The sequence below is a fragment of the Aquarana catesbeiana genome, unplaced genomic scaffold, assembly GCF_042186555.1.
Source record: "Aquarana catesbeiana isolate 2022-GZ unplaced genomic scaffold, ASM4218655v1 unanchor228, whole genome shotgun sequence".
Classification (NCBI taxonomy): domain Eukaryota; kingdom Metazoa; phylum Chordata; class Amphibia; order Anura; family Ranidae; genus Aquarana; species Aquarana catesbeiana.
In genome coordinates this window covers 2,615,808-2,643,392 of record NW_027362655.1, presented here as the reverse complement: position 1 = coordinate 2,643,392, position 27,585 = coordinate 2,615,808, and the positions used below count along the sequence as shown (strand labels likewise).

General features: G+C 49.1%; 2 protein-coding genes across 5 annotated transcripts in view; one reads left to right on the top strand and one right to left on the bottom strand.

Annotated features, from left to right (window-relative positions):
- Positions 1 to 27,585, top strand: part of LOC141121646 (uncharacterized) — a 142,302-nt gene that overhangs the window by 43,037 nt on the left and 71,680 nt on the right. The gene's annotated exons all lie outside the window — the stretch shown is intronic.
- The window catches only part of LOC141121645 (uncharacterized), an 83,063-nt gene that overhangs the window by 6,003 nt on the left and 49,475 nt on the right, over positions 1 to 27,585 (bottom strand). The window lies entirely within an intron of this gene.

Genomic DNA, 27,585 nt, shown 5'->3' with positions numbered 1-27,585 from the left:
AGTGTATCAACCGTGGATTAGACAGCAAGCGCTTGGGCACCACATGCTTAATCAGACATATGTCGAGCTCCAATGCAGCCCGTTGGCAACACTACCTAAAAGACCCACACCAAAGAACAAGGCGGACCTCTCCTTGCTCCTCCTCATCAGCTGGGATCTCCAACCCCACTATGAAGGGATATTTAGCTTAACCACATCCATTTTATAACTTAGTTTCCATTTTGTGTTTTTCCCTGTACTCTATTTCACATATTACTAGGAGTGTAATGTAATCTAGTTTTGTTTCTCACATCCCTGTTATCTTTTGTGTTTCGTTTCCTGTAAAGCACGTGATATCTTAAAAATAATTAGTTTCACTTTTGTCATAAATTGTTTCTGTATTTTATTGGATAATTTGTATGACGCGGTCAAGGGGCGGTAGTTTCTGAAAGCCCCCTTTAAATATTCACACCAAAGAATAAAGATTAGATTTGCTCGGCGAGACTTTTGCAGTTTTTTTATCATTGTCTCAATGGGCTAATCTCACAGGCCTGTGGGGATTGTAAGGTACATCTTATGCAGACTTATCGAGAGTCTAAAAATATCCCTAGACAATCTACATTTGCCAACACACTATACCTTCAGTCCTCTCAGAAACATGCACTGAGAGGAATGAAGGTGTAGAATTAGGTGTGCCACTGCTAAGTACTTGGGGGCAATCTGCTATTGGTACACCAACGACCGATTCTAGCAGGCAGATTTCCCTACCCTAGTTGCTCCACCGGCGAAAGAAGTTCACTCCCAGCCATCCACATGCCCAGCGGTTGAACGCTAGCTTGGCTAAATTGCTAGCACTTCAACTGCTGCCTTTTCAGTTGGTAGACTCTGCCCCCTTCCGTGAGTTTGTGGAATGTGCGGTACCTCAGTGGCAGGTTCCCAAACGCCACTTTTTTTTCACGGAAGGCGATTCCGGCTCTCTACCAGCATGTGGAAGGCAATATCCATGCCTCGCTAGACAGGGCGGTCAGCGGTAAGGTGCATATTACCACTGACTCATGGTCCAGCAGGCATGGACAGGGACGTTACCTATCTTTCACAGTGCACTGGGTGACTCTTCTGGCAGCTGGGAAGGATGCAGGACAGGGTGCAGTAGTGTTGGAGGTTGTTCCGCCACCACGTCTCCAAAATTCAACTAGTGGTGATTCTGCCACACCTCTCTCCCCCACCCCCTCCTCTTCTTCTTCCTCCATGGCCTCTTCCTGTGCTGATTTGTCCTCAGGAACCAGCAGGGCTCCATAGGCGTTCAAGGGGCTACGCAAGCATGCAGGCAAAAAGATGTCATGCGGTGCTTGAGCTGGTGTGCTTGGGGGACAGGAGCCACACTGGGGCAGAGATTCTGTCAGCTATGCAGAAGCAGGTTCAGAGGTGGTTGACGCCACGGCAGCTTAAGCCAGGAATGGTGGTTTGCGACAATGGCACCAACCTCCTCTCTGCCCTCCGACAGGGACAACTGACCTATGTGCCCTGTTTGGCTCATGTCCTTAACTTGGTGGTGCAGCGGTTCTTGGGCAGGTACCCGGGCTTACAGGATGTCCTGAGGTAGGCCAGGAAAGTCTGTGTGCATTTCCGACGGTCATATAATGCCAGTGCTCAGCTGGCTGACCTCCAAAAGGAATTTAACCTGCCCAAAAACCGCCTAATCTGTGACATGCCCACCAGGTGGAACTCAAAGTTTGGCCATGCTGCAGGGTCTGCACACGCAGCAGAGGGCCATCAATGAGTACCTATGGGACTATGGCACCAGGACAGGGTCAGGGGAGCTTGTTTTTTTTTCCCCACGTCAGTGGGCCATGATCAGGGATGCATGCACTGTCCTGTCACCATTTGAGGAGGCCACGAGGATGGTGAGCAGTGACAGTGCATGCATCAGTGACACTGTCCCTCTTGTCTACCTGTTGGAGCACACGCTGCGTGGAATAATGGACAGGGCACTTAAGGCAGAACAGAGGCAGGAAGAGGAGGACTTCCTTACCTCTCAAGACCCCCTTTAACCAGACAGTGTTCCTGCATGCCCGCCGATCACACAGGAAGAGGACGAGGAGGATTGTGTCAGCATGGAGGTGGAGCCTAGCACTCAGCATCAGCAGCAGTCTTCAAGGGATCATTTACAGTCCGAAGAAACCCATGGACTTGTACCTGGCTGGGAGGAGGTGGCTGCGGATCATGTCGTCCTTAGTGACCAAGAGGACTCCGGACCGAATGCCTCAGCAAACCTACGCTGCATGGCCTCCCTGATCCTGCAAAGCCTGTGGAAGGATGCTCATATTCGTGGTATCAAGGAGAGGGATCATTACTGGCTGGCAACCCTCCTTGATCCACGTTACAAGGGTAAGGTTGCGGACCATATCTTGCCATCGCAGAGGTAGCAGAGGATGAAACATCTTCAGGAGGCCTTGCAGAAAGGTTTGTGCAACGCGTTTCCAGAGCCTGGGAGGTTACAAATTCCTGGTCCTCCTGGACAACGTGTTGCTGAGGCTTAGGTCAGTCACAGAAGGAGCACTGGAGAAGGTGGCCATCTGACCAATGCGTTTAGACAATTTTTTAGTCCGCAGCCCCAAGGTATGATCGGTTCCAGCAACCATCGCCAGCGTCTGATTCACATGGTGCAGGAATACCTGGGGCAAGATCAGACTTGGACACCTTTCCCACCGAAAATCCTCTGGGTTACTGGGTCTTGAGGATGGATCACTGGCCAGAGCTTGCACAGTATGCAATTGAGCTACTGGCCTGTCCTGTATTCAGCGTTTTTTCGGAATGCACATTCAGTGCTGCTGGAGGCTTTGTAACCGATCACAAGGTGCGCCTGTCTACCGAATCGGTTGATCGGCTGACCTTCAAAAATCTGAATCAGTCTTGGATCACCAGCTACGAAGCACCTGATGCTGATGTAACCGAATATTTTTTTTTTTTAATGTGAGATCCCTTCAAGCCTATGCTGATGCTGAGTGACTATCCTGTTATGCTGAGTGACTATCCTCTTCCTCCTCAATGTTCATGCTGATAGCTTGTAAGAAAATTTTTGGTTCTGGGCACCGCCACCAGTGGCTAAGGCCCAATTTTTCTGCCCCTGTTTAACAGGGGCGTGTAATTACAATTTTTGATGCAATACTTTGCAATACTTTGCAGCAGGGCTCATTCCTGCACTCCAACTAGAGTATCTGTGAGGGGTTGTAGTGTTGTGGCACCAGCACCAGTGTCTAAGGCCTAATTTTTCAGCCCCTGTTTAACAGGGTTACAATTCTTGATCTAATATTTCACAGCAGGGCCCATTCCTGCGCCCACCAAGAGTAACTGTGAGGCCTTACAGTATTGTGACAACACCACCACACCGTTCACCACCAAAGGCCCAATTTTTCTGACCCTGTTCAACAGGGCCATGTATTTTCTATTCTTGATCTAATATTCCACAGCAGGGCCCGTTCCTGCGCCCACCAAGAGTAACTGTGAGGGCTTACAGTGTTGTGGCAAGAGAGTTCCTTGTGAATACATCAGGTCCTCAGGTATGCCCACTTTACCAGCTGATGTAGGAGACTCGTGAGAGACTGACATCACGCCTGAAGAATTCTCGCTAGCCTTGACTCAAACGAAGCCGAGGAAGGCACCTGGGCCTGATGGCTTCTCCCTGACCTACTATCAGACCTTTGTGGCTAATCTATCACCACACTTCTTGAAAGCTTACAATGCTCTAAAAGAGGGTAGTACTAACATGGTAGAGTCGCTACGGGCATTTATATCCCTAATCCCAAAAGAAGGGAAAGACGCTAACCACTGCAGCAATTACCGCCCGATCGCGCTACTAAACGTAGATCTTAAACTGTTCTCCAAAATTCTCGTTAACAGGATACTACCGCATATCTCACATTTAATTCACTTTGACCAGGCGGGGTTCGTACCGCTGAGGGAGTCGAGAGACAATACCATTAGGGTCCTCAACCTTATACAAGAAGCAAGATCTGTTCGGAAGCCTTTTCTGCTGCTCTCTACGGACGCAGAGAAGGCTTTTGACAGAGTGGCCTGGCATTTTATGCGGGCCACGCTGGAACATATTGGTATTGGTCCAAACATGAGGGGATGGATTTTGTCTCTCTACTCGGCCCCCTCGGCGGCGGTGCGGGTCAATGAGTGGCGCTCGGAATTTTTCAACATCACTAACGGGACAAGACAGGGGTGCCCCCTTTCTCCACTCGTCTTTATTTTGACCCTTGAGCCGTTCCTGTGCAGCGTGCGAGGAAATCCCAATATAACCGGGATCACGAAGCCCTCAGGGCACCACAAAATCGCGGCTTTCGCTGATGACCTGATTTTTTTCGTCTCCAATCCGCGGATCACATTACCTAACATACTAGCGGCTCTACGGCTGTATGGCGAAGTATCAAACTTTAGGGTCAATTGTGCCAAGTCCGCAGTGTTGAATGTTACAATATCAGCCTCGGAAGCAAGTACTATGTGCAAATCCTTCCCGTTCCGGTGGACGGAGAAATCTATCCGCTACCTGGGAGTGGATATCACTCCGGACCTGACACATTTGTATGCACACAATTACTTACCATTACTTCAAAGACTCAAAATGGACCTGCGGAGTTGGCATAAGTTGACCTTGACCTGGTTCGGACGATGTAATGCCCTGAAAATGACGGCCCTACCACGGGTATTATACATACTCCAAACATTGCCGATAAAGTTACCAATTACTTTCTTTAAGCAAATCCAGTCCATAGTGAGGGATTTTATCTGGGCTCATAAGTCTCCCAGAACAAAACTACAAACAATGGCCAGACCTAAGGAGAGAGGTGGCATAGGTCTCCCGGACATTCTCCGATACTACAAAGCTGTACACCTTGCCAGGATTGTTGATTGGCACTGTAACAAAGACTCAAAACAATGGGTAAGAATGGAGGTTGAGGATGCCTCCATCCCCTTGCTCTCATCCCCATGGCTTACGTCCCCGCCTCCAGCAGACTTGAAAGCTCATCCGCTGATAGGAGCCACTCTTTTGGTAGTAAGGAACATATTTCGTAACACAGACATATCAGTGCTTCCCTCCCCCATGACACCGGTCATAGGAAATCCGGATTTTACCCCCGGATTAACTAGCCGTAGATTGAGACAACTGATTGATTTTGAGAAACAGTCCCTGGGTGAGGTTTGGCCCCAAGGGGAGCTTCCATCTGCTGCCACTATTTTTAGACTTACGGAACCTCCGTTAGACAGTCTGAGCTCCCTGCAGCTCAGACACTTTCTGAAGACTCTTCAGAAAGCTCCCTATGTTCCCCGTAATCGCACTCCTCTGGAATCCCTGTGTAAGTCTGGGGAACCAACAAGACACACACTCTCTTTCCTATACAGCCTCCTCACTAATCAGGGAGAGGACGTGACTCCAGAGTTCCTATTGAAATGGGAAAGAGACTTGGGGATTCAGTTTTCCACACAGCAAAGAGAGAAGGTTCTGGTACTGGCACACAGATCCTCGATTGCGTGCCAATATCAAGAATCGGGGTATAAAATCATGACCAGATGGTACAGAGTCCCATATCTGCTACATAAAATGAACCCTTCATTATCTAATAGATGTTGGAGATGTGACACAGATGGTGGAAGTATGCTACATGTCTTCTGGTCGTGCCCAGTACTGAGACCTTTCTGGGAGGGGGTGACTTCGACTATTCAAAGTTTGACTTCGATCGAAGATAATCCAGCCGCATGCCTTCTGCATTTGACCCCAAGACCGATCCAAAAGTACAAGAAAACACTGACAATGCAGCTCCTGAATGCAGCTAGAGCCTGTATTCCGGCACTATGGCGTGAACCCCTTCCACCAACCAGGGTCCTGTGGTATTCTAAAGTAAACTGTATCCTTCGTATGGAGGAACTGACTGCAACTATGCAAAATAAGGAGGAACAATTTAACGACAAATGGAGGCCCTGGAGATATTTTGTTAACACTAACGAATACTTGCAGGAGTTGGCTCAAGCACAAACCCAGACTACCTGAAATGACAACCCCATAGCTACTATCAAAACAGATACCTATTAATAACTCTTAGGGGTCCTGGGGGTGGGGTCGACGGAGGGGCGGTGTCGCAGCCATTCCTTCCACTCCTGTCTCCCTCTTGGTCATCTACTTCTTTCCCCCCTCTCTATGTCTTTTTCGTTTTCCCCTATTCTGATACCCGCTCCCTTCTCTATTCTGTCTTCCTTTTTATGTTTTCTATATTGATAGGCTCGCTATGTAGCCGTGGTGACGGCGATAACGGAATCTAATACGAATATTTAATACGACGAGCTGGAAATTTTCACTATTGTATAATGCGATATGTTTTTCTCACATTGTTTAAACATTTCAATGCATAATAATATTGTTTACACCCAGTTTGATGTCTATGTAAGGAGGCCCAGTTGTAGGTCACCTTGCTTTACTATGTCTGCAAAAGATATATTTTTGGCTGGAACATACCTGTACTATCCCACATGTTAGTGGATAACTTGATTTTGGTCTACAGTCTCATTCTAACAAAATCGAAATATGTTAATGTCTGAATATGTATGACCTACCTTATACTGGAATATGTATCTGTGCCTTCTTTATCACAAAAATAAAGGAATTTAAAAAAAAAAAAGAGAGTTCCTTGTTTCACTAAAAACCCCAAATTTTCAAAATCCAATTGTCATTGGGACAGAAAGTGAGGTGAAATCTTCTGAACAGGGGCACAGACAGCAAAACAAATGTTACAGGGGTGATAACATAGTATATAGAGTCTGGGGGCCCCACACCTTTCCTGTTTATAATTTGGGTGCGGGGTTCCCCTTAATATCCATACAAGACCCAAAGGGGCTGGTAATGGGCTGGGGGGGGGGGGGGGTTTCCCAATTTCATCCATATTGCCGGGACCAGACATGACATTAAAGCCGCAAGCAGTTTTAAATGACTTTTTTACCTTTAGAGGTGTCATTTTGTGCAGGGACTGTTCTAAGCACAAACATGCACCACTTTACAGGCATACTATAGACACCCCCCAGGCGCGAAATTTAAAGGGATATTACATTTTTATTGTTTGACTTTAAGCATTATTAAAATCACTGCTCCTGAAAAAATGGACATTTTTAAAACTTTTTTTTGCATTGATACATGTCCCCTGGGGCAGGACCCGGGTCCCCAAACCCTTTTTAGGACAATACCTTGCATATAAGCCTTTAAAATTAGCACTTCTGATTTCTCACGTTCGAGTCCCATGACTTTAATGGGGTTCGAAAGTTTGCACAAACTTTCGGTCCGTTCGAATGTTCTGATGCGAACTGAACTGGGGGGGGGGGGGGGGTGATCGGCTCATCCCTAATCCCTACTACAAACTGATTGAGTCCTTACATTTAAAGAGCACCTGTCATTTCAGATCCATCATGGCAGCGCCTGTTAGTGGGCATCCATTCACCTGCTGCCGCCACGTCCCTCGCCTTGTTGTGTCACTGCCTCATCAACAGCCGTTACATTAAAGTAAATGGGACTGTCAGTGAGTCAACAGCGGGTCATAGGAGGAGGCGGCGCGAGACAGAGATGAGAGTAAGGCTCGGTTCACACTGGGGCGACTTGGGATCCGACTTGTACGCTCTCAAGTCGCCCCAGAAAGAGATTCACATTTAAGTGAATGGGAGCGTCTTAATAGACACTACTGAGGTCGCTCCGACTTCAGAGCGTACTCCCTGTACTACTTTGATCCGACTTTGATCCGACTTCAGCCTATTGACTATCATTGAAGTCGGATCGCCGTCTCGCATGATCCGACTTCGGCATGCGACTTGTGCTCAGATGATCTTGAGGGGGAACTCCGCGCCAAATTTTAAATAAAAATCCGGCATGGGTTCCCCCCTCCAGGGGCATACCAGGCCCTTGGGTCTGGTATGGACCTTGAGGGAAACCCTCTACGCCGAAAAAACTGCGTGGGGGGTCCCCCCCAATCCATACCAGACCCTTATCCGAGCACGCAGCCCGGCCGGACAGGAATGGGGGTGGGGACGAGCGAGCGCCCCCCCCCCCCTCCTGAACCGTACCAGGCCGCATGCCCTCAACATGGGGGGGTTGGTGCCTTGGGGGAGGGGGGCGCGCTGCGGCCCCCCCACCCCAAAGCACCTTGTCCCCATGTTGATGAGGACAAGGGCCTCTTCCCGACAACCCTGGCCGTTGGTTGTCGGGGTCTGCGGGCGGAGGGCTTATCGGAATCCGGGAGCCCCCTTTAATAAGGGGGCCCCCAGATCCCGGCCCCCCACCCTATGTGAATGAGTATGGGGTACATCGTACCCCTACCCATTCACCTAGGGAAAAAGTGTCAATTTAAAAAAAAAACACTACATAGATTTTTAAAGTATTTTATTAGACAGCTCCGGGGGTCTTCTTCCGACTTCGGGGGTCTTCTCCGCGCTCTCCGGGTCTTCTGCCGGGCTGCTCCGCTATTTTCTGCTCTTTTGCCACTCTTTAGCTATAGCGGAGGAGCCCGGTCTGCTGCCTTCTTCTCTTCGGGGGTCTCTCCGGTTCTTCTCCGCGCTCTCCGGGTCTTCTGCCGGGCTCCTCCGCTCTCTTCTGCCGCTCTTTTGCTAAAGCGGAGGAGCCCGGTCTTCCGTCTTCTGCCCTCTTTTCTCCTGATGTTGACACGACGCTCTCTGGGGCTGGAATGCACTCTGAGCGCTCCGCTCTGACTTATATAGGTGGTGACCACGCCCCCTTATGCCGTCACAGTCCCTTGGCATGCTGGGACTGTGACGTTTTAGGGGCGTGGTCATCGCCCAATGACCACGCCCCCTTATGCAGTCATAGTCCCAGCATGCCCAGGGACTGTGACGGCATAAGGGGGCGGGGTCACCGCCTATATAAGTCAGAGCAGAGCGCACAGAGAGCATTCTAGCCGGAGAGAGCGTCGTGTCAACATCAGAAGAAAAGAGGGCAGAAGACGGAAGACCGGGCTCCTCCGCTTTAGCAAAAGAGCGGCAGAAGAGAGCGGAGGAGCGCGGAGAAGAACCGGAGAGACCCCCGAAGTCGGAAGAAGACCCCGGAGCTGTCTAATAAAATACTTTAAAAATCTATGTAGTGTTTTTTTTTTAAATTGACACTTTTCCCTAGGTGAATGGGTAGGGGTACGATGTACCCCATACTCATTCTCATAGGGTGGGGGGCCGGGATCTGGGGGCCCCCTTATTAAAGGGGGCTCCCGGATTCCGATAAGCCCCCACCCGCAGACCCCGACAACCAACGGCCAGGGTTGTCGGGAAGAAGCCCTTGTCCTCATCAACATGGGGACAAGGTGCTTTGGGGTGGGGGGGCCGCAGCGCGCCCCCCTCCCCCAAGGCACCAACCCCCCCATGTTGAGGGCATGCGGCCTGGTACGGTTCAGGAGGGGGGGGGGCGCTCGCTCGTCCCCACCCCCATTCCTGTCCGGCCGGGCTGCGTGCTCGGATAAGGGTCTGGTATGGATTGGGGGGGACCCCCCACGCCGTCCCTTCGGCGTAGGGGGGTTCCCCTCAAGATCCATACCGGACCCAAGGGCCTGGTATGCTCCTGGGGGGGGAACCCATGCCGGATTTTTATTTAAAATTTGGCGCGGAGTTCCCCCTAAAGATTCATACCAAACACAGTGGCGGGGATCCAAGTCGGATCCCCGTTCATTGAAAGTCGGATCCACAAGTCGTGTTGAAGTCAGGTTGAAGTCGCGTTGCAAAGTCGCGTTGAAGTCGTGTTGCCCCTGTGTGAATCGAGCCTTACTCTTTAAAAATTATGATTTAAATCAGATCCACCCTGCTCTGGATGGAGGGACATTGGGAGGAGGAGCTGTGAGGTCAGTGTGATGTCATAGGACAGATAAGCTCTGGGTGGAGGGCCATTTGGATGAGGAGATTTGAGGGGTCCTCTATATGAGACTCCTATGCAAACCAAATCATTGTTCCTGGGTGTGTCCTACATCTCCTAAACTGAAGAGTGAACTTTGACCTTTACCATACAGAAATCTGTCAGGAATCTGTGAAAGTAAGCTCTCATGTGATCAGGTGACGTGCGGAGGAACGGAGTGTAAATACCAGACAATTTTCTCCAGATCTCCTAATGGTGGGGATGGATTTTGCTGAGTGCCGTGCCAAGTTTCCACCCCCCAGGATCACTGCAGGTGTGGAGAAAAGCTGTGTAAGAGGATATGGAGGAGAGATGAGGAGGAGATCCAGGAATCAGGATAAAGGTCAGGACAAGCAACAGACGAGCGCATCCAAGAGATGAAGCCGGGGTCACTACACAGAAAATCAATCCAAGGAAACAACAGGCAGGACGAGGAATAGCAAGAAGGAGCTCAGAGACAAATGAGAATATTGCTCAGCCAATGGGAGATGATCTCAGCATGACTTACATAATGAAGGAGATGAGGGGGAGGGGAGGAAGTCACTTATGGTGACCATAGAGACATGGAAATTCAGCTGGTTCAGCAGGGATCGGTCACATTTCCATCCATGTGTGGTCACTGCCGGATAAAAGTCACTCGATCAGCGGCTGCAGCCAATAGCTTCATCACTGATCTGTGTATTCTGAGAGCGGAGGAGCGCCCCCCATTGTCAGAATACAATAGTGCAGCGGGGAGGATTCCCCCATCCCCCTCCAATGTGTGGATGGGGGAATCACTTCAGATTTTTCCTCTCATCCCGCTGGATGAACAATAAAACTGAACCATGTATGGCCAGCTTTGGAAGGAAGATATATTAATCATCAACTGATCCCCCTGAAGGGGTTAATCTACATATTACCTCCTCTGCCGCCAGATCCAGCAGTTCTCTAAGTCCTTCCAAATGGAATGTCCTGTCTATCTGACATCACTTCCTGTCTTCCATAGAGACTTCCTGTCTGGGTAGAAGTGAGATCACCACCTTGTGGAGCTCAGAGGAACTGCAGCGGGAGAAACGTCTCGTAGTGTGAACACGGCCTTGTGCTGTGTGTGTATGTACTGTATATCCTTCCCCTTTCTCTCCTCCCTGAGTGTGTATGAAGAGGCGGAGCTCTGAGTGTGTATGAAGAGGCGGAGCTCTGAGTGTGTATGAAGAGGCGGAGCTCTGAGTGTGTATGAAGAGGCGGAGCTCTGAGTGTGTATGAAGAGGCGGAGCCCTGAGTGTGTATGAAGGGGCGGAGCTCTGAGTGTGTATGAAGAGGCGGAGCCCTGAGTTTGTATGAAGAGGCGGAGCTCTGAGTGTGTATGAAGAGGAGGAGCTCTGAGTGTGTATGAAGAGGCGGAGCTCTGAGTGTGTATGAAGAGGCGGAGCCCTGAGTGTGTATGAAGAGGTGGAGCCCTGAGTGTGTATGAAGGGGCGGAGCTCTGAGTGTGTATGAAGAGGAGGAGCTCTGAGTGTGTATGAAGAGGCGGAGCTCTGAGTGTGTATGAAGAGGCGGAGCTCTGAGTGTGTATGAAGAGGAGGAGCTCTGAGTGTGTATGAAGAGGCAGAGCTCTGAGTGTGTATGAAGAGGCGGAGCCCTGAGTGTGTATGAAGAGGCGGAGCTCTGAGTGTGTATGGAGAGGCGGAGCCCTGAGTGTGTATGAAGAGGTGGAGCTCTGAGTGTGTATGAAGAGGCGGAGCTCTGATTGTGTATGAAGAGGCGGAGCTCTGATTGTGTATGAAGAGGCGGAGCCCTGAGTGTGTATGAAGAGGCGGAGCTCTGAGTGTGTATGAAGAGGCGGAGCTCTGAGTGTGAATGAAGAGGCGGAGCCCTGAGTGTGTATGAAGAGGCGGAGCTCTGAGTGTGTATGAAGAGGCGGAGCTCTGAGTGTGTATGAAGAGGTGGAGCTCTGAGTGTGTATGGAGAGGCGGAGCCCTGAGTGTGTATGAAGAGGCGGAGCTCTGAGTGTGTATGAAGAGGCGGAGCTCTGAGTGTGTATGAAGAGGCGGAGCTCTGAATGTGGCCCTTTGCTTGCTTTTATCCGGCCCTTGGGGCAGTATTTTATTCACTGACACCAACGAAGGGGCACAATAATACCAATGATGGGGTCAGTCCCCCCCCCAATGACCTCAACAATGGGGCACTATTGCTCTCACCGACACCAAAAATGGGGCATTGTTTACTCCAACTGATGCTGGGACAATATTTACCTGCCAAAAACAAGATGCGAGATATAGCGGTCCGGACATGGGGTGTAAGTAGTTCTTCATCCAAAAACCCCAATATACAGGTCAAAGGGTCATTTGGTAGGGACACCTGAAAAGCTTGGCTTATAACCGATATTACTCTATTCCAATAGTGCACCAGTTTAGGGCACCACCAACACATGTGTATATGGTCCGCAGGGGAACCTCCACACCTTGGACATTCTGGACTCTCTCTACATTGCCATCTATACAATTTAAGGGGGGTTCTATGTACTCTGTGAATAACAAATTGTTGTGACACCCATTGGGTAGGAGAAATAGACATTAAAGGTACTTGCTCTAATATAGATTGCCACCACTCTCCATCCATGTTAGAGATATCTGTAGACCACCCTGTCCTGCCATAAAGCTGAATAGTTGTCTGAGAGCGAAGGAGAAGAGACCCATATAAAGATGATATAAGAAGAGACCCATATAAAGATGATATAAGAGACCCATATAAAGATGATAGAAGAAGAGACCCATATAAAGATGATATAAGAAGAGATCCATATAAAGATGATATAAGAAGAGATCCATATAAAGATGATATAAGAAGAGACCCATATAAAGATGATAGAAGAAGAGATCCATATAAAGATGATATAAGAAGAGACCCATATAAAGATGATATAAGAAGAGACCCATATAAAGATGATAGAAGAAGAGATCCATATAAAGATGATATAAGAAGAGACCCATATAAAGATGATAGAAGAAGAGATCCATATAAAGATGATAGAAGAAGAGACCCATATAAAGATGATAGAAGACCTTTCTTCTCCTTGCTAGTAGCTACTTGATCTATGAGTTGAGTGTCTATCTGTAGGAGAGATGTGGACCTGGTTTGAATAGAACGTGTATGGCAAAGTTGAATGTATTGATAAAAGTTAGTTGTGGGTAAATAAAACTTGAGTTGGTAGTCTTTAAAGGATTTCAGATGGCCATTGGTATATAATTGATACAGGAAATGTCTACCCCTAGAATACCAGGCAGAAAAGCCCTGTAGTTTCCCAATCTCCTCTAGTCGCCCCTTTTTCCAGATAGGATGAAATCTGGAAATGCCATCATAGCCCATAATACATTGCATCTCATCCCAGACCTTAGCCATGAGGATCAAGGTAGGACATGTGGAACAGTCCCAAAACCCATCCGCCTCCGATTGGGCCAGCAGAGGATATTTATTAGACATAGACAGCAGTATATCTTGAATGGGGTCCCTACCATCAATAGCCCCCCACCTAGCAAAATGTTACAGCTGGGAATCCCGGAAGTATAACCAGCAGAGGGGACAGCCAAACCTCCACCATCTTTGGACAGTTGTAGAATAGGTAAGTGGATCCTAGGCTGCTTCTCTTTCCATATCAAAATGTGGAAGAGAGAGTGTCTATCCTTTTAAATCACAGTTGGTGAACCCATACGGGAGAGTTGTGTAAAATATAAAGTAATTGGGGGGGCCCAAATCATTTTAACAAGATTCGCTCTTCCTACAACTGATAAGGGGAGTTTACACCATGCTTTACTTTTAGGTTTACATTTTTCTAATAAAGGTTGTAAGTTGTGTTGCAAATAGTCCTGCACTTTAGCTTAGAGCCAGACTCCAAGATATTTAAACCCAGGAACTATTTTTATTTGTTGCGCACATGGAAGGAGTACAATCTGATGGTCATCTAAAGAGGAGGAGTACTGATTTGTCCCAATTGACCACGAAAGCCCTGACGATTTCCTCTGTAAAGGGGGGAAAGATTCTGAATGGGAGACCTTAATCAGCATAGAGGACTGAGGGTTCGGGTAAAGTAATTGTTTCCAACCGATAAATCAGTCCCCCAAACCAAAACGTTTTAACACCTCCCATAGGTATGGCCGTTCCATGCTATCAGATGCTTTAGCAGCATCTAGCGAGAGAATGACCCTACTACCCACATTATCGGATGGAATTTGCTGGTTGAGAAAAACCCTTGAATATTTATTGTAGTGGATCTGGTAGGAATAAAACCTGACTGGTCAGGGTGTACCAAGCGCTTCATAACTTTACCTAACCGATTGGCCAACAATTTTGCAAGGAGTTTAACTTCTGAATTTAGTAAGGAAGTTTGGTGGTACGATTCAGGGTATAGACTATCTTTGCCTGGTTTTGGAATCCCTCTTATACCTGCCTTATTCAGGGCAAGATTAAGAACATCATGGGCCTGGTGCTGAGGATTTTGGTGGGGCTTTTTATATATATAAAAAAAAAAATAATAATAATAATAATAATGCAAATTTTTCTGTTATAACAAATTTAATTAAATAGAGAGAGGGAGGATGAGAGAGAGAGGGGGGTGAGAGAGAGAGAGGATGAGAGACCGGCCAAGACAAGTGACCAAAGGAACAAAACCCAGAAGGAAGAGCGGGTGAAGATGGAAGCACCTGGATTGATCACAGCCCAGCTCTAGAGGGCTCAGTCTGACAGGTAAGTGTACCCTAATGTGCTAATATGTAGGGCTGAAACGATCAATCTATAAAATCGATAATAATCAATAATGAAATTAGTTGTCAATGATTTTCATTAGTTGGTCACAGCGCGCACCTTCCTCCCTGCCCGTCAGCTCCGCCTCCGTCCGATTGTTCTTTCTATAATCCCCTCTGTACAAGCCTGTGGCGCCACTGTATAACTTTCGCACAGCGGCGCTCATGTGACCGGGCCCGGCCACCTCTCTCCTCCTCTTTGCTGGCGTCAGCGGGGGGGATTCTCAGCCCCGCCTGCTTTGCTGCCTCGTGAGAGGAGAGAGAAAGAAGAGAGAAGCAGCCGGTCACATGGGCACCAAGCTGGGATATCAAGGTATACATACAGCGGCCTACTTTTCAAAGTAAAATGGTGACATGAATGATGTTTCTGGGAGGACAAGTGCCCCACCATTGGTGTTCCTGAGGGGGAATAGTGCCCCACCATTGGTGTTCCTGAGGGGGAATAGTGCCCCACCATTGGTGTTCCTGAGGGGGAATAGTGCCCCACCATTGGTGTTCGGGGGGGGGGGGAAATAGTGCCCCATCATTGGTGTTCCTGGGGGGGAATAGTGCCTCATCATTGGTGTTCCTGGGGGAGGAATAGTGCCCCATCATTGGTGTTCCTGAGGGGGAATAGTGCCCCACCATTGGTGTTCCTGAGGGGGAATAGTGCCCCACCATTGGTGTTCCTGAGGGGGAATGTTATTAATAAAAGATGGTGTACTGTCACATAAGAGTATAGAGGTGAATTCCTACTCAGTTCACCACATCCCAATAATATATTGAAAAAAATAGAAAGAGGAACCCTGGGATTGTACGGGTGGGGGGGTAGGAAATGTTGGTTGACTAATAAATTGTGGGAGAGAAAAAACAGTGTGATGGGTAATGTGATTGGTGTAACAAATACCCAAAGGTAATAAAAAAAAATCTATACTTTATTTGAAATATACCAAAACAATGTTTAAAACAGTATACAGTCCATACAAAATACCTAAACCATATGAATGAGCATTCTGGTAGAGAGAAGCATACATATATGTGGTATATAGAAACCCAACATGTTTCGGAAATGTAATTCCTTCTTCAGGGGTTTTTCTGTAGGGATTATTGTATGATCTGGGGGAGGTACATAAGTAAAACATACCAATCATTCCTGAGGGGGAATAGTGCCCCATCATTGGTGTTCCGGGGGGGGGGGGATAGTGCCCCATCATTGGTGTTCCTGGGGGGGAATAGTGCCTCATCATTGGTGTTCCTGGGGGGGAATAGTGCCCCATCATTGGTGTTCCTGGGGGGAATAGTGCCCCATCATTGTTGTTCCTCTGGGGGACTAGTGCCCCATCATAGGTGTTCCTGGGGGGGACTAGTGCCCCATCATTGGTGTTCCTGGAGGGGGGAATAGTGCCCCATCATTGGTGTTCCTGGGGGGACTAGTGCCCCATCATTGGTGTTCCTGGGGGGGACTAGTGCCCCATCATTGGTGTTACTGGGGGGGGATAGTGCCCCATCATTGGTGTTCCTGGGGGGGATAGTGCCCCATCATTGGTGTTCCTGGGGGGAATAGTGCCCCAATCATTGGTGTTCCTGTGGGGGGGGATAGTGCCCCATCATTGGTGTTCCTGGGGGGAATAGTGCCCCATCATTGGTGTTCCTGTGGGGGGGAATAGTGCCCCATCATTGGTGTTCCTGGGGGGAATAGTGCCCCATCATTGGTGTTCCTGGGGGGGACTAGTGCCCCATCATTGGTGTTCCTGGGGGGAATAGTGCCCCATCATTGGTGTTCCTGGGGGGGGATAATGCCCCATCATTGGTGTTCCTGGGGGGAATAGTGCCCCATCATTGGTGTTCCTGGGGGGGACTAGGGCCCCATCATTGGTGTTCCTCGGGGGGGCGGGATAGTGCCCCATCATTCGTTTTCCTGGAAGGGGGAATAGCAGTGCCCCATCATTGGTGTTCCTTGGGGGGGGGGGCTCTTGTACTATAAACCCCATCATGACAGGACACCTTTATACGACCTGTGTATACCTGTGTAACACTCCACTTTTTTCATTATTATTTAAAATAAACGAAAAAATGGCATATTGCGTTTTTTTAAATAATTTTTTCAGATTAATTGAATAATCGAAAAAATAATTGGCCAACTAATCAATTATGAAAATAATCGTTAGTTGCAGCCCTACTAATATGCTGTGCATACTTATACATTATGGCATAACCTACCTCAGGGCCTCTAAAAAGTAGTAATGATAGTGAAGTTTACTACCGCTTTAGTATCACAGGATCCCTGGAGCCTGTCATGGGGCCCCCTACTGACCCGGTGACCATTGGCAGTGCCCAAGTGCATAGTTGCCAACCATTAAAAAATATTTTCAGGGACACTTTTTTTTACCCGTGGTATATTTAGAATAGCTGACATCCCCTATGTTCCTCTATACATCACAGTAGTAATCACAAAATTAAATGAGTACTAATAATGGGCAGAACAAATATGAGGACTGAGAAGATTTCCTTTAGTTGAACTAACAAAAGTGTGCCCATTCTAGAGCTGGTGACATTGATATTCAATATAATTTTAAAGAACTGTTTTTGTGGGTAAGAGGCACAGGGGAGAAGTATGGATGGTATAAAAGCGGGAAGTATGTGCAGGTGAGGGGGAGGAATGTGGAGGATATAGCAGTGAGCACTATGTACAGGAGAGGAGTGTGGAGGGTATGACAGTTGGCATTATGTACAGGAGAGGAGTGTGGAGGGTATGACAGTATGTACAGTAGAAGAGTGTGGAGGGTATGACAGCGGGCACTATGTACAGGAGAGGAGTGTGGAGGGTATGACAGTATGTACAGGAGAGGAGTGTGGAGGGTATGTCAGTGGGCACTATGTACAGGAGAGAAGTGTGGAGGGTATGACAGTATGTACAGGAGAGGAGTGTGGAGGGTATGACAGTATGTACAGGAGAGGAGTGTGGAGGGTATGACAGCGGGCACTATGTACAGGAGAGGAGTGTGGAGGGTATGACAGTATGTACAGGAGAGGAGTGTGGAGGGTATGACAGTGGGCAGTATGTATAGAAGAGGGGTGTGGAGGGTATGACAGCAGGCACTATGTACAGGAGAGGAGTGTGGAGGGTATGACAGCAGGCACTATGTACAGGAGAGGGGTGTGGAGGGTATGACAGTGGGTGCTATGTGCAGGAGAGGAGTGTGGAGGGTATGACAGTGGGCACTAAGTGCAGGAGAGAAGTGTGGAGGGTATGACAGTATGTACAGGAGAGAAGTATGGAGGGTATGACAGTATGTACAGGAGAGGAGTGTGGAGGGTATGACAGTGGGCACTATGTACAGGAGAGGAGTGTGGAGGGTATGACAGTATGTACAGGAGAGGAGTGTGGAGGGTATGACAGTAAGTACAGGAGAGGAGTGTGGAGGGTATGACAGTTAACAGTATGTACAGAAGAGGAGTGTGGAGGGTATGACAGCAGGCACTATGTACAGAAGAGGAGTGTGGAGGGTATGACAGCAGGCACTATGTACAGGAGAGGAGTGTGGAGGGTATGACAGTGGGTGCTATGTGCAGAAGGGGAGTTTGGAGGGTATGACAGTTGGCATTATGTACAGGAGAGGAGTGTGGAGGGTATGTCAGTGGGCACGAAGTGCAGGAGAGGAGTGTGGAGGGTGTGACAGTTGGCATTATGTACAGGAGAGGAATGTGGAGGGTATGACAGCGAGCACTATGTGCAGAAGAGGAGTGTGGAGGGTATGACAGTGGACAATATGTACAGGAAAAGAGTGTGGAGGATATGACAGTGGGCAGTATGTACAGGAGAGGAGTGTGGGGGTATGACAGAGAGTAGTATGTACTGGAGAGGAGTGTGGAGGGTATGACAGTGGGCAGTATGTACAGGAGAGGAGTGTGGGGGGTATGACAGAGGGTAGTATGTACAGGAGAGGAGTGTGGAGGACATGACAGTGGGTGGTATGTACAGGAGAGGAGTGTGGAAGGTATGACACTGAGCAGCATGTATAGGAGAGGAGTGTGAAGGGTGTGACAGTGGGCACTATGTACAGAAAAAGTGTATGACAGTGGGTAGTATGTACAGGAGAGGAGTATGGAGGGTATGACAGTGAGCAGTATGTACAGGAGAGGAGTGTGGAAGGTATGACACCGAGCAGCATGTACAGGAGAGGAGTGTGGAAGGTATGACACCGAGCAGCATGTACAGGAGAGGAGTGTGGAGGGTATGATTGGGGCAGTATGTACAGGAGAGGAGTGTGGAGGGTATGACAGTGGGCGCTATGTACAGGAGAGGAGTGTGGGGGGTATGACAGTGGGCAGTATGTATAGTAGAGGAGTGTGGAAGGTATGACACTGAGCAGCATGTACAGGAGAGGAGTGTGGAGGGTATGACAGTGGGCGCTATGTACAGGAGAGGAGTGTGGAGGGTATGACAGTGAGCAGTATGTATAGGAGAGGAGTGTGGAGGGTATGACAGTGGGCGCTATGTACAGGAGAGGAGTGTGGAGGGTATTACAGTGAGCAGGATGTACAGTAGAAGAGTGTGGAGGGTATTACAGTGAGCAGGATGTACAGTAGAAGAGTGTGGAGGGTATTACAGTGAGCAGGATGTACAGTAGAAGAGTGTGGAGGGTATTACAGTGAGCAGGATGTACAGGAGAGGAGTGTGGAGGGTATTACAGTGAGCAGGATGTACAGGAGAGGAGTGTGGAGGGTATGACAGTGAGCAGGATGTACAGGAGAGGAGTGTGGAGGGTATGACAGTGGGCGCTATGTACAGGAGAGGAATGTGGAGGGTATTACAGTGAGCAGGATGTACAGGAGAGGAGTGTGGAGGGTATGACAGTGGGCGCTATGTACAGGAGAGGAATGTGGAGGGTATTACAGTGAGCAGGATGTACAGGAGAGGAGTGTGGAGGGTATGACAGTGGGCGCTATGTATAGGAGAGGAGTGTGGGGGTATGACAGAGAGTAGTATGTACTGGAGAGGAGTGTGGAGGGTATGACAGTGGGCAGTATGTACAGGAGAGGAGTGTGGGGGGTATGACAGAGGGTAGTATGTACAGGAGAGGAGTGTGGAGGACATGACAGTGGGCAGTATGTACAGGAGAGGAGTGTGGGGGGTATGACAGAGGGTAGTATGTACAGGAGAGGAGTGTGGAGGACATGACAGTGGGTGGTATGTACAGGAGAGGAGTGTGGAAGGTATGACACTGAGCAGCATGTATAGGAGAGGAGTGTGAAGGGTGTGACAGTGGGCACTATGTACAGAAAAAGTGTATGACAGTGGGTAGTATGTACAGGAGAGGAGTGTGGAAGGTATGACACCGAGCAGCATGTACAGGAGAGGAGTGTGGAAGGTATGACACTGAGCAGCATGTACAGGAGAGGAGTGTGGAGGGTATGATTGGGGCAGTATGTACAGGAGAGGAGTGTGGAGGGTATGACAGTGGGCGCTATGTACAGGAGAGGAGTGTGGGGGGTATGACAGTGGGCAGTATGTATAGTAGAGGAGTGTGGAAGGTATGACACTGAGCAGCATGTATAGGAGAGGAGTGTGGAGGGTATGACAGTGGGCGCTATGTACAGGAGTGGAGTGTGGAGGGTATGACAGTGAGCAGTATGTATAGGAGAGGAGTGTGGAGGGTATGACAGTGGGCGCTATGTACAGGAGAGGAGTGTGGAGGGTATTACAGTGAGCAGGATGTACAGTAGAAGAGTGTGGAGGGTATTACAGTGAGCAGGATGTACAGCAGAAGAGTGTGGAGGGTATGACAGTGAGCAGGATGTACAGTAGAAGAGTGTGGAGGGTATGACAGTGGGCGCTATGTACAGGAGAGGAGTGTGGAGGGTATTACAGTGGGCAGTATGTACAGGAGAGGAGTGTGGAGGGTATGACAGTGGGCGCTATGTACAGGAGAGGAGTGTGGAGGGTATTACAGTGGGCAGTATGTACAGGAGAGGAGTGTGGAGGGTATGACAGTGGGCGCTATGTACAGGAGAGGAGTGTGGAGGGTATTACAGTGGGCAGTATGTACAGGAGAGGAGTGTGGAGGGTATGACAGTGGGCGCTATGTACAGGAGAGGAGTGTGGAGGGTATGATGGGGGCAGTATGTACAGGAGAGGAGTGTGGAGGGTATTACAGTGGGCAGTATGTACAGGAGAGGAGTGTGGAGGGTATGACAGTGGGCGCTATGTACAGGAGAGGAATGTGGAGGGTATTACAGTGAGCAGGATGTACAGTAGAAGAGTGTGGAGGGTATTACAGTGAGCAGGATGTACAGTAGAAGAGTGTGGAGGGTATTACAGTGAGCAGGATGTATAGTAGAAGAGTGTGGAGGGTATGACAGTGTGCAGTATGTACAGGAGAGGAGTGTGGAGGGTATTACAGTGAGCAGGATGTATAGTAGAAGAGTGTGGAGGGTATGACAGTGGGCAGGATGTACAGGAGAGGAGTGTGGAGGGTATTACAGTGAGCAGGATGTATAGTAGAAGAGTGTGGAGGGTATTACAGTGAGCAGTATGTATAGTAGAAGAGTGTGGAGGGTATGACAGTGGGCAGTATGTACAGGAGAGGAGTGTGGAGGGTATTACAGTGAGCAGGATGTATAGTAGAAGAGTGTGGAGGGTATGACAGTGGGCAGGATGTACAGGAGAGGAGTGTGGAGGGTATGACAGTGGGCACTATGTACAGGTGAGGATAATGAAGGAATCTGGGAAGGAAAAATGTGAAGGTTTGTGGAAGGATGTTTAGGGACTGTGTAGTGGTTAAGCGGGCCATACATGAATTGAAATTAAGCCAATTAAGCAGAGACCAGCCATAGTCGATCTATGTATGGGCTAGCTGGTTGTACACAAGTCAATCTATTAATCGACTTGAGTACAACCAGCCTGACAGGTTTTTCCCAAAACAGTCAGTGCTGCCAGGTATAGTTAGTAACACTGATCATTGTATTGTGTGGGTAGGGAAGGCTCCCCACTGGCAGAACACAATAACACTGCGGTAATGATTCCCCCATCCACAGGACAGCAGGTGAGAGGGTGTGTGGGGACAGGCTGGGGAGAGAGATCTGTCAGCAGGGGGGTGTGAGGTGGTCATGGAGGGATATCAGTCAGCGGTTGGGGGGAGTAACTGGGAGTGATATCTTTTGGAGTAGGGTCTGTCATCTGCAGGTTGGGAAATGGTCACCTGTGATATAAGTTGAAGGGAGGGGGCTAACATGGAAAGTGGCTGGGGAGTGACCTGGTTGGTGGGGAGTGTGAAACGGATGATCTGTTTCAAGTTTCTTTCACATTTGCAGTAATGCTTACTGCCCTCTGAAAAGTGATCTGTGGTGGATTGCTTTTCAACGAGTGGTATAGCAGCAGCTGACAGGTGTTCATGAGGTGCTACTGCCGCCTCCTTGTTTTTTTTTTTTTACATTGCGGTGCTGCCTGTCAAACTCTTCAGGCTGAGTTAAAGACGCTGCAGCTAAAGGAATTCCAAAAAAAAAAAAGTTGCAGCTGTGAAGTAAAGCAACATGTGTGAGACTTTTAGGGCCTTTTCACACTGGGGCGGGGGCGGCATCGGCGGTAAAGCGCCGCTATTGTAAGCGGTGCTTTACCGTCAGTATTCAGCCGCTAGCGGGGCGGTTTTACCCCCCCTGTTAGCAACCGAGAAAGGGTTAAAAACCACCGCAAAGCACCTCTGCAGAGGCGCTTTGCCAGCGGTATAGCCTCGCTGTCCCATTGATTTCAATGGGCAGGAGCGGTGAAGGAGCGGTATACACTCCGCTCCGAAGATGCTGCTAGCAGGACTTTCCCATCCTGCTAGCGTACCGCTCCAGTGTGAAAGCCCTCGGGGCTTTCACACTGGAGGGACAGCAGCGGCTGTTTCGGGTCGGTTTGCAGGCGCTATTATTAGCTCAATAGCGCCTGCAAACTGCCCCAATGTGAAAGGGCCCTTACACAGCCTGGCCACATACAGAGGCCCAACATGCAGGGAGCACCTTCAGGCGTTCTGGAGCACCCAGGCCAATTCTGACATTTCTCTCCTACATGTAAAAATCATCATTTATTTGATAGAAAATTATATAGAACCCCAAAACATTATATGTTTTTTTAGCAAAGACCCTAGAGAATACAATGGCAGTTGTTGCAACTTTTTATCTCGCACAGTATTTGCGCAGCAATTTTTTGAACGCCTTTTTTTTTGGGGAAAAAAAACAGTTTTGTGCTTTAAAAAAAACAAAACAGTAAAGTTGCAATGTTTTTGCATAATGTGAAAGATAAAGTTACGCCGAGTAAATAGATACCTAACATATCACCCTTCAAAATTGCACACGCTCGTGGAATGGCGCCAAACTTCGCTACTTAAAAATCCCCATAGGCGACATTTTAACATTTTTTATTGGTTACATGTTTTGAGTTACAGAGGAGGTCTAGGGCCAAAATTATTGCTCTCGCTCTAACGTTCGCAGCGATACCTCACATGTGTGGTTTGAACACCGTTTTCATATGTGGGCGGGACTTACGTATGCATTCGCTTCTGCATGCGAGCACACAGGGACAGGGGCGTTTTTAAAAAAACATTTCTTTTTATTTTTCATTTTACTTTATTTATTTTAGTTTGACACTTTTTTCCAAAAAAAAAAATTTTTGACCACTTTTATTCCTATTACAAGGAATGTAAACATCCCTTGTAATAGGAATATGGCATGACAGGTCCTCTTTACAGTGAGGTATGGGGTCAATAAGACCTCACATCTCACCTCTAGGCTGGGAAGCCTGAAATAATAAAAAAAAAAATTATCCTGGCTTTGATCGTAGCGGTGAGTCGGTAGAAGCGCGGGAGGGGGGGGACGTCCCCTCTCGCCTCCTGTAAGAACAATCAAGCAGTGGAACAGCCGCTATTATCATTCTTATGGTGTAGGGAATCGCTGGCTAAAAAAGCTGATATCTGAATGATGCCTGTAGCTGCACCCATCATTCAGATATAGCCCTGCACAAAGTCAAGGAAGTCATATGATGGCGGGCGGGCGGGAAGTGGTTAAAAAGCTTTTTTTTTAACACAAAGTTGTCCATTTGTACAATGTTTATAACACATAGCATGTACATACCAAAAATGACACCCCAAAATAGATTCTCCTACTCCTCCTGAGTACGGCGATATCACATGTGTGAGACTTCCACAGCCTGTCCACATACAGAGGCTGAGTACAACCGAGTATGGCTGAGCATGGCAGAGCATGGCAGGGTCTTGCCGAGTATGACTGGGTTTCACAGAGTATTGCAGAGTATGGCTGGGTATGGCAGAGTATTGCGGGGTATTGCAGAGTATTGCAGATTATTGTGGAGTATTGCGGGGTACTGCAGAGTATTGTGGAGTATTGCAGAGTATTGTGGAGTATTGCGGGGTACTGCAGAGTATTGTGGAGTATTGCGGGGTACTGCAGAGTATTGTGGAGTATTGCAGAGTAGTGCAGGGCAGGGGCGGACTGACAACACTCAGGGCCCCTGGACCAAATAAAGCAAGGGCCCCTGTCAGGCCCCGCCCATGACCCACCCCCTAACCCCGCCCATGGCCCGCCCCTGACCTCGTCCCTACATTTTGCACAAAGTACAACTTCTGCCTTTTTTTATGGGACCTGAAGGGGGGGTCTCTCTTTAACAGTGTCCATTAGAAAGCCTCTGTTAGAGAGAGAGACCCGCCTCTAGGACCTATTAGAGACTACAAATGAGTATAATGGGACCTGGAGTGGGGCCTCTTTCTAACAGAGTGTACAGTGAACACCATCATTCACTCTGGTCCTCACAGGACCCCCTCCTTGTGCCATGACTCTCACCCCTGCCCCAACCTCTCACAAAGTAGAAATAAAATTGGCACTGTGTAGAGCTCTTCCTACCTTAACTATGGGTACTGTAGCTGTGGCTATTTCCCGCATCCTCTGTGGCTAGCTGGTTCCCACGTCCTCTCTGGTTGGCTGGCTCCCGCGTCCTCTGTGGCTAGCTGGTTCCCACGTCCTCTCTGGTTGGCTGGCTCCCGCGTCCTCTGTGGCTGGCTGGCTCCCTGTTGTGGGTGGGTCACCGTGGGTGGGTAGCTGGCACCCTGGCCTTGCTGTGGGTGGGTCACCATGGGTGGTTGGGTGGCACGCACCCTGGCGCTGCTGTAGGTGGGTGGCTGGCTGGCACCCTGGCTGGTGTGCCCTCTCCTCTTCCACCATTTTGGGCACTGTTTGCCGAGGTGAGGGAGGTGCTTGGAGGGAAGTGGTGACCTTTCCCCTATCCAGGACGGTAAATCTAGAAGATTAGCAGCAGGCCCTGTGCGCGGAGACATGTGGTGCAACACATAATGACGTCGCCTGCGTGTGTGGGTCCTCTCTGTGCCCATTTGAGAGTCTATGTTAGAAAAGGCCTACATCAGTACCCATCAATGCAGCCTCTCCAGTGCCTCTCAATGCAGCCTCAACAGTGCCAATCAGCGCAGACTCACCAGTGCCCATGAATGCAGCTTCACCAGTGCCCATGAATGCAGCCTGATCAGTTCCCATCAACGCAGCCTCACAAGTGCCCCTTAATGCAGCCTCACCAGTGCCCCTCAATACAGCTTTACCAGTGTGCCCCTCAATGCAGCCTTGCCAGAGTGCTCCCTCCATGCAGCCTCACCAGAGTGCCCCCTCCATGCAGCCTCACCACAGTGCCCCCTCCATGCAGCCTCAACAGAGTGCCCCCTCCATGCAGCCTCACCAGAGTGCCCCCTCTTTGCAGCCTCACCAGAGTGCCCCCTCTTTGCAGCCTCACCACAGTGCCCTCTCCATGCAGCCTCACCAGAGTGCCCCCTCCTTGCAGCCTCACCAGAGTGCCCCCTCACTAGAGTGGCCACTCCATGCAGCCTCACCAGAGTGCCCCCTCCATGCAGTCACACCAGAGTGCCCCCTCCATGCAGCCACACCAGCGTGCCCCCTCCATGCAGCCACACCAGAGTGCCCCCTCCATGCAGCCACACCAGAGTGCCCCCTCCATGCAGCCACACCAGAGTGCCCCCTCCATGCAGCCACACCAGAGTGCCCCCTCCATGCAGCCTCACCTAGAGTGCCCCCTCCATGCAGTCTGATCAGTGCATGGGGGATAGCTGCCGGATCACACAGAGTGGGTAACTCCCACTGTTTGCATATGCACGCATACTGTGTCCCAGGAACTGGATGTTGTTGCTCACATCCTTAATGGGACCCCTGATGGCACGGGAGAGCCCAGTAAAGGTAATGGCGGGATGGTGGTGGAACCCTCTTCCACTGCCTGTAAAAGTAATCCAGGGGTTTCTTAGCCCACTAGGATTACTTTTACTTTGTGCAGACTTGTTGGGACTAAAAAATGATATCTTGATCATTGCTGCAGCAATGGCCAAGATACCACCCTTCCAATCAAGCAATGTACCAGTATGTTGCTGGACAGGAAGTGGTTAAGGGAGGTGGTTTGGGGGCACATGTTTACTGCCCCCCCCCCCTCCCCCCCAGATGCAAGTGTAAAGTAACATCACACTGCATCTTATGATTATCAGCATTATGAAAATTGCGCAGGCAGCACAGTCAGCATGTGCTCTGTCATGGATCTGTCACAGTGTCACATGGCTTTTGGGTGCTGACTTTGTTATTTATGCCTGTACTGTATGTTACAAACTTTAACCCAGTACAGGCATACCAAAGTCAGCACCAAACAACAATATGACACACTGTTACAGATCCGTGACAGAACACATGCTGACTGTGCTGCCTGCCTGACTATCATAATGCTGATAATCATGACCTGCTGCTATGCTGTGTGTAAGTCCAAGTGAGACAGTGAGGATTCTCTAGTCTGTTCTCCACTCACTCTGAAGTGCAGGTTCAGCCACGCTGTCCCCCAAGTCCTTGCTCTCTCTCATCCACTGAACCGCCTGTCGCCTCACCTCAGTCTTGGCAGTCGCCACCTGAAAACAAGAGGCGGAGCCCCATCGTATCACTCCGCCAGGGAAGGCAGTGGGCAGCGGCAGCCGGGACTATTTAACTAGCAGACCAATGTGCGGTGCGCCTTTTTCTACATGCGCCCGGAAAAGGAGAAATATTCCGACGACTGCTGCGCTCACCTCCTGGGCCCCTCTGTGGACGTGATGGGGCCCAGGAAAATGTCATTACAACCCCCCTTCTCTAAGCAAGTAGTAGCGGGGGTATGGTTTCGAAATCTCTCGATTTTAATATGCATAAATTAACTGTAAAGTGATCACCAGCCCTAAAGGGTCCAGCAGGTGGCGCTGGCGGGCCCCCTTTAGCGGCCGGGCGCTCCTGGTGCAGGGTATTGCAGAGTATTGCTGGGTATTGCAGAGTAGTGTAGGGTATTGCAGGGTATTAGAGTATTGCGGGGCATTGCAGGGTATTAGAGTATGGAGGGATGGCTGAGCATGGATGGATGGATGGATGGCTGGATGTGACTGCAATTGTCACAGAGCAGTGCTGTGAGCACTACAGATCCAGCCCACAGCGCTGCTGCCATCCGATCCCTCCCCCTCTCCTCTCACACTGTACCTATCGGTACACAGAGGGGAGAGAGGAACCGGTTTGTTTACATGTGATCGCTCCGTCATTTGACGGAGCGATCACATGGTAAACGGCCGTGACCTGGCGGTCACGGATGTTCTCGGGGGCGCGCGAGAGCGGAATTCTGGGAGGTCTTTCGGCTATGGCCAGGTCGGCATGTGGTTAAACAATTTCCAAAAAAAAACTTGCTGTGCAAATACTGTGTGACATAAAAAACGACCACCATTTTATTCTCTAGGGTGTCTGCTAAAAAAAAAAAATATATATATATATATATATATATATATATATATATATATATATATATATATATTATAATGGTTGGGGGTTCTGATTAATTTTCTTGCAAAAAAAGATGATTTT